This window comes from Dipodomys spectabilis, unplaced genomic scaffold (genome assembly GCF_019054845.1).
Source record: "Dipodomys spectabilis isolate Male_0828 unplaced genomic scaffold, ASM1905484v1 ptg000070l, whole genome shotgun sequence".
Lineage (NCBI taxonomy): Eukaryota > Metazoa > Chordata > Mammalia > Rodentia > Heteromyidae > Dipodomys > Dipodomys spectabilis.
In genome coordinates, this window is record NW_024870747.1 from 4,304,195 (window position 1) to 4,312,273 (window position 8,079).

An 8,079-nucleotide genomic window follows, 5' to 3' on the forward strand; every position below is an offset into this window, starting at 1 on the left:
CACTGAAGAAATATGTTGTTCAGGTTAATGAAAGGAAAACAGGTTATAGTAGAAAGAATGCTAAACACTCATTGTACATAGCAAAATACCTTTACAGAATATCTGTCTTTCCCACATACCTAATCCTTCCAATGTAGATTTGCATTATATATATGTTGGTAAAATAATAACCTCTCATTAGCCAAGGAGCACAAATTTGAATAATTATCATATGGGAGAAGTATACTGAAATGGGTAGTTAAAAGTCTCAGGTATAGTTCAAAAGGGACATGATTAGGTAAGAACCACCAGAAAGATGTAAAGATGCTACATTAGAAGATAAAGGAAAAAATAACAACCTAGATTCTGAATTTCTGGGAAGCAGAACAGGAGATAAATGCCTTTTCCACTAGAATCATTTGAAAAATACTTTAGCTCAGTGGGTGTCTCTATTTTAATCTAGTGAGACTTCTTTTAGATTTCTGTCCTTTAGAACTGTAAAATGGTAAATACGGATTATTTAAGCCAAATAACTTGTAGAAATACTTCACAGCAGATTTGGTTTAGTAAATTAATTCAACTACAGCCTTTTCCTAATGAAACTACAGGGACACCACATTTCCTAATTTCTGAGAATATGAAAAAATGGCCACCAGCTTAGCACACATGTATGATGTACATACTACTAAGGGCCTTGCATTAATGAAGTCTTGAAATACTAAATAATATCTAAATAAGAAGCTCCCTATCTTTATTTTCACATTTGGGGATCACTAAGTACCAAAGTTATGTAGAAGGCTAGGGTAAGAATATCGAAATTAAATCTGTTTGCTAATATTATAAAGATAATTTATGTCATGTTGAGTTAGAGTTTCTAAAGTAAAAAAGGTAAAACAGAAACAGAGAAATTAGAGAATCCAGTAAAGTTATAGTCATCCCAGGATGGTATAGAATATTATAGCAACACTAGATGGTGAAAAAGAAGATAACAAAAATGAGTCCCCTGGAACAATGCGAAACAAAATTTACACCACAGATTGTAATATAGCTAGAAAATAGTTTCCTCTGTGCTGTCTTTGATATTTTAGGTTTGTTTTCACAGCAACTTTCACCTCTTAGGAAATGACCCTTTATTAATACACAAGGCTTTGCAGCTTATAACCCAGAAACAAATGCTTCTAAATTTAAACAAGCATGATACTAAGTGTAACCCAGTCTACAGCTGATAAATAAGAATGATCTTCAGGAATAGTCAAAAAATCTTGAAATTTTTCATACCTTTCCGCTTCTCCAACATGAGAAGTCCTAGTCAAGATATGTAAAATATTAATAAAGGATTTTTATATTTTTTATTGTTCACTCCAAAGCAAATACACTTTCCTCTTTTCAAGCCAGACTTTGGAAGAGTCAAACCCTCACGATTATTTTATAGACAAAAGATTACTGCTTTGGGTTAGGTGTTTTCCTGCCTTAGGGTGTTGCTCTCTATTATTCTGGCAACTCCATAGAAAAACAAGATAAATCCATTATGCTTATACTGAATTGTTCAAAGTCAAGATGTCTTCAAACACAGTTTTCTGTTACCTTCTTCACTGCTAATTAAACTTTAATTATTGCACTTTAAATGCAACAAAAACGTGTTACTTTACTGTATATTCTCATTGAAACTGGTGACTACAGGAGTGTCTGTGATTGCTTTTTTAATTGTGTTCAAGTATTTTCCTTATTGCCTTTGTTGCAGTCTTCTAGTCAGGAACAGAGGGTTACCCAAAAAGATCTTCCTAAGATATAACATGTTAGGCAGAAAAAAGTAGATGTATAATTAAAGATTTTCATCTCTTAAGAGACTGCAAAGCCCAGAAGACATTTTGCTATTACTGGCATGGTTAAGATGACTTGAATGTTTTGGATCTTAAACTAAGTGAAATTCATGTAAAATGTTACAGTTGTTCCAAAAAATGATTATAGCTTATACTTTTCTTCTCCAACCAGATGAAAACTCTGATAAGGTTGGAGGGTATATCGATTTTATGGTAGAAGGGTTAATGTTAAAAAGCCAAGGGAAATTCCTAAAACAGCACTGCCTATCACATATCATTTAATTATTCTTATGGTATATAAGTATATAAACATACAAATATGAATTGAGTGACAAATATGTGATTTACAGAATTCAATGACAACTAAGTCCAGAAAAACCTCCTCTATATTTATATAAACTAGTATATCTAGTGAGGATTTAAAATTTTTTAGAATACATATTTTAACATTTATGTCAAAATATTTATTTTAACTGTTTATTTTTAGTCAGTTGTGGTGCTTGAAATCTGGGCCTGGACATTGTCTCTCAGCTCTTTAGCTCAAGACTAGTGCTGTACCCCTTGAGCCACTGTCAGTTTTTTGGTGACTCATTGGAGATAAGAGGGTCGTCGACTTTACTGCCTAGGCTGGCTTTGAACCATGATTCTAAGCTCTCAGCCTCCTTACTAGCTAGGGTTACAAGCATGAGCTACTGGCTCCTAGATATATAATTATTTTTTACATATTTATAAATTATTGAGTGGTAATCCCATTTATTTATATTGTGTAATGATAAGCTCCATCATATCCATTAATTTCTGCATGTAACAATTCTTTTTAGTGAGAATGCACTAAAACGTATCTTCTGGGTATGATGAAATATCTATTCTTAACTATAATAACTTTGATTCTTGTGGTATACAATTAATATATTTACTTTTACTCAAAGAAGTCTGCTAATTTAAGTTAAATAAAACATGATTTGTAAAGTGAAAGTAATTTATGGTTTCATTGATTGTTTTAAGAAAACAATTATGCCTTTCGTTTTCAAATATATTTCTGTGGGAATGTTTGATACTCATTGACTTAACTGTTAAAATTAATAACAGTTATATTATATCAAGTTGATTCAAACTTGTATTTGAAAATTGCACACTTAACACAAATATACTTCCACTTTCCTCTACCACATAATTAAAATAACAGTAAAGCAAAGATTGGTGTTAGCCATTCATGAGTATAATTCTAGAACTCAGGAGGCTGAGACCTGAATATTTTAGTTCAAAGTCAGTCCAAACAGACAAAAATGTGAACACTTATCTCCAATTATCCAGCAAGAAACAGAAGGTGAGCATGTGACTCAAGGATAGAGTGTCAACAGCCATGAGCAAAAAATACAAGGGAGACCATTAAACATCGAGTTCAAGCCCTAAAAATGACATATACACACAAGACAAAAACAAAATGTACTATGATTATCAATAATGAAGACAAAATAGTAAAAATGATCCTGAGAAAGGTGTAAACATCTGGAAGACAGAAATCATTTGACAGAATTTTGATTCATGAGAGGGAAAAGTCACAGCCTCATTTGTACAATCTCATTGTAGTTATTTGCGTTGAAACCTGGCTACTGGGTAACATGTGAAAGAGTAGATTGGACATACCTGACATAGGAGAAATTGCCTTTGACTATGAACCATCCCACTCTGCAAAAATTTAAAATCGTGCTTGTTAATTTAAATAAAACTTATTGTTAGAGACTGTTTGGTCCACACAGACTGAGATCCTGATTTTGAGGCTTCAGATCAGTGCTTTTTTTTATAACCACTCCTGTTTTACCCCCCTTCCCTTGTGCAGCTATACATTACTTAGCTGGCACCAAACCAAGTCTTTGAACTAGACACCCGTTCCTTAATCCCTCCCTTTCTCCAGCTACAACTCATTTCACATACTATCTCTGTCTTAGCATTAGTTGTTTTCTGACTAATTCCCATCAGAAATCACTTATATTCATGTAAACCCACTATAAATAACCTAGTTAGAAAAGGGAGAAAGTGTTTAACATTGTCTGAGGCTCTCATCTGTAGGTTTGCTCCCTAATAAATCTGTGCTACACTATCTCTTTTTTTCATTGCTTTTGAGCCTGACAAATGATTGATTTGGTTTGATGTAATCCCATTTATCCAGACTTACTTTGGAAATTTTGACCTATGCTAAGGACCCCCCATGTTTCCCCTAACTCTTCCTGTAAGATTCCTAAGGCATCTGGACTTACATTGAGCTCTTCAATCAATTTGGAATTGATTCTGCTGCAGGAGGATATAAAATGATCTAATTTCAGTTTTCTGTGTACAGCCAGATAAACCAATTTTTTGAAGAGGCTGTTTTTCTTCCATCCTGTGTTTCTGGCTTCCTTATCAAAGACTATGTGCCTATAGGAGTGGATTCATTTCTGGATCTTCAATTCTGTTGTATTGATGGAATTCTGTGCTTCCATGGGAAAGAATGGCATTACCCCATTCTGAAGAAATGGAAAGACTGGGGGAAAAATGGTATTAAGTGAAATAAGCCAGATCCAATTAAATATATGCTGCATGGTTTTCCTCTTTTCTGATAACTAGATATGCCCATAAATCTACATGTAAATCCAATAGATAGTAAAACACAAATAATTACACTTGGATATGATTAACAGCACTCTAAGCATTCACATGGCAAGAACAAGGGACGCTTTTCTTAGGAGAGGATCACAATGGCTCAATTGCTATGTGCATATGACCAGACAAATGTGGTTTATTGCAATGAACTCTAAGAATCAATCATATATATGAAATACATATATCTGTATATAATTTTTAAAGATGTCACAAATAACTGACTTCTCTGTAAACTCAAAAGCAAAATTCTAAGTTTAGAAGATAAAATTGAGGAGTTTTCAACATAAATTAAAATACATAGGGGAAAAAGTGGGAGAAAATATAAGATGAAAAGTATAATAGCTAACTATTGAAGAATTCATAAACAATTTTCAAAACTATACAAAAGAGCTTGGGTACAGCTAATTTGTAGAACTAGATTGATATGTACAAAGCCATGATTTCAATCTCCAAACCTAAAGGTCGAATAATAAGTTAAAAAATAGTAATAATACAATATTTACTTGAAATAAATGCTTTTATATTAGAGAGGCCTGAATCATAAAACAGTAAACAAAATACTTTCAATTCTTGTATCCAATGAGATGAAACCAAGAATGAAGAACAAATAGTTTCTTTTTATCCATTCCTTTCATTTTCTGTTTTCTTCTTTTCTTTTTCCTTTGGCACTACTGGTGCTTGAAATTGTTAAGGCTCTAACCACTTTAGGTTATTTTTCAGGCCAAGCCTCCCTTGAGCAATGATCTCTTACCTATGGCTTCCACATCGTGAGATAATAGGAAAATTACACTATATCTAGCTTTCTTTGTTTTTGTAGTTTTTTTATGATTTTTTTTGTCAAAACTGTCCATGATATCAGACTTCTAAATCTCTGCCTCCTAATTAGCAAGGTAAGTTTGGGAGCAGACTAGATTTTAATGTAAACATTCAATATTTACTTCTGTTTTCTAGATATCATTAAATTATATTGAGGTTAGTATGGATCTTTATGATGTTGTAAGAACACACATAATTCCCTAGAAACCTTTTTCCAATTTATTTAAATATTTCTATTATACATCACAAATATGACATTAATATTTCACAAGTACCTAACGGAGACTTCAGTTACTTTATTTTGTGATATATTAACCCCAATATAATTTTATCAAGTCTATATGAATATACAATATTTGCAGATACATTATTTAGAGAACTAATTCATATAGTTTACTTTTAATATTTTTGGGTAAGTACTTGGTTTCAAATTCAGAGCCTTGCATTTGCCAGACAGGCACTTTACCGCTTGAATCATGCCACATCAAGCAATTTTTGCTTTGATTGTTTTTGATATAGAATCTTGCATTGTTTATTCCTATGCTACCTATATACTGAACTTCCTAGTTGTATGTCCAATAATAGGTAGGATAATATCCATACATTGACACACCCAGACTTTATTGATTGAGATGGAGATCTCTTGTATGTTTTCCAGTTAGACCTTGAACTGCGACTATCCACGTTTCTATTTTCAGAGTAGCTAGGATTATAGGTATAAACCACCTCATTTGGCTTTTATTATTTATGTTTACGAAAAGTCTGAAAGTATGAGAAAATCATCTAGGGTTTACTGCCATACCCAGATTCTAGGTTATACATTTGTTTGTTCTTTCACAAACTGTTTTGTGACAAACTGTTTTATATAGCGATATGGCACAACAATAATGCAAATATATATTGCTAATGTCATTTCAAACAGCTGTGATGATCTAATTTGTACGTGCGGATTTGTTTCCTGGGAAAACATCTTGAGTACATAGGCCAAAAATTTGATATTCCTAACAAGCAAAAATTTGCTTCCATTATGATCAGCAGTTTGCAAAGAGTGGTTCCATGCCTGTAGAGGAGACTGGTCACAGGGGAATTCCCTGCTGTGACCCTAAAATAAATCTGCTCTTTTCAAACTAGCAGAATGGTAAAAATTTGTCAAAATTATTATATGGGAACTTTCTTGATCTGATAAAGAGTACTGCATTAGAATGAAAGTATTCCCAGTTGCTCTGAAATCAGGCAAAAATGTCATCCATTTCTATTCAAACACATTGCAGGCATTTTTGCTAATATAATGAAGCAAAATACAAAATTCTTGTCAAATAGCTTTATTCATATTATATAAAGAACTCTTAAATACATGAATCATACAATAAATAACCCAATTAAGCAGATACATAGAGAAGGCAAATAAGCACATCAAAAAACCATACATTACAATACTGTTGTAGAAATTCTTCCAAATGGGTTCAGATAATGCTTTCTGCAATGTAAGGAATGTTAATAATTTCACTATCTTGGAATTAAAAATAATAATTTAAAGGGAAATACATAAAGAACTTCAGAATTCATGGAATATTTGTTTCATGTTCTGTGCATAATACTTCACAAAAGGTATATTTTTTGGTGGGGGGGGTTCCTTTCGTGGGCCCTGAACTCTGGGATTGGGCGCTGCCCCTCACCTCTTTAGCTCAAGGCTAATGCTCTACCACTTGAGCCACATGCCACTTCCAGATTTTTTTCTTTTTGCTTATGTGGTGCTGACGAATCGAACCCAGGGCCTCAGGCATGCAAGGCAAGTGCTCTACCACTGAGCCACCTTCCCAAGGTATATTTTTTAATTCTAGAAAACACTAATATTTTTATCTGTTTACAGGAAAAAGAACAACACATGACAACTCTAAGAAACATGTCCGATGTCACCCAGCTAGCACAAGAGTTTTAGATATTAGTATAGTCATGGGGTTTCCAAATCATGAATTGAATCTGAGCCATGGATTCTGGTTCTGCTCAGTCTCAATTGTCATTTACACATCAGCCTTCAGAAACATACCAACTCTCCTCGTGCCTCCATTTCTGCATTTTTAAAATGAAGATAACATTCTTCCAACCCTAGATGATGAGATAGGTAACACCATCAGATGACACAGAACACATATTTGCATTATTGTGATTTATCCTACAATTGTTGAATAGTTTTTATAAAAATCTATGAAAAAATTATCTTGCAGCTTTTATAAAAATCTCAACAACTCACAATAAAACATATTAAAAAAATATCTCAACCATAATTTTATTGGCTTAACACCTTGCTTGAAAGTGTATCCCAAATACCAACAGAATTTACCGTATTTTTTCAAGTTGATAAATCAACTCAATCCTCCTCTTCTCTTAAGAAATAAATCCTCGGGCTGCGAAGGTGGCTCAGTGGTAGAGCGCTTGCCTTGAATGCTCAAGGCCCTTTGTTCGATTCCTCAGCACCACATAAGCAAAAAGAAAAAAGCCGGAAGTGGCGCTGTGGCTCAAGTGGTAGAGCGCTAGCCTTGAGCTGAAGAGCTGAGGGACAGTGCCCAGGCCCAGAGTTCAGGCCCCATGACCGGACCCAAAAAAAAAAAAAAAAAGAAAGAAAGAAATCCTCTTTATGAGCTCCTCACATTCTGACACATAGCTATGAAGTGCAATTTCATGAGCCCATTATCTCTCATTTTCTGCTCATTGAAATCTGTTTGACAAAATTGTTCTCTTACAAAGCTGGTTGCAAAGACTTTCCTGTGATTTTCCCAAGTGATGGTAGTCATTTCTGTAAGTGATTTGGTAAACATTTTAAGGC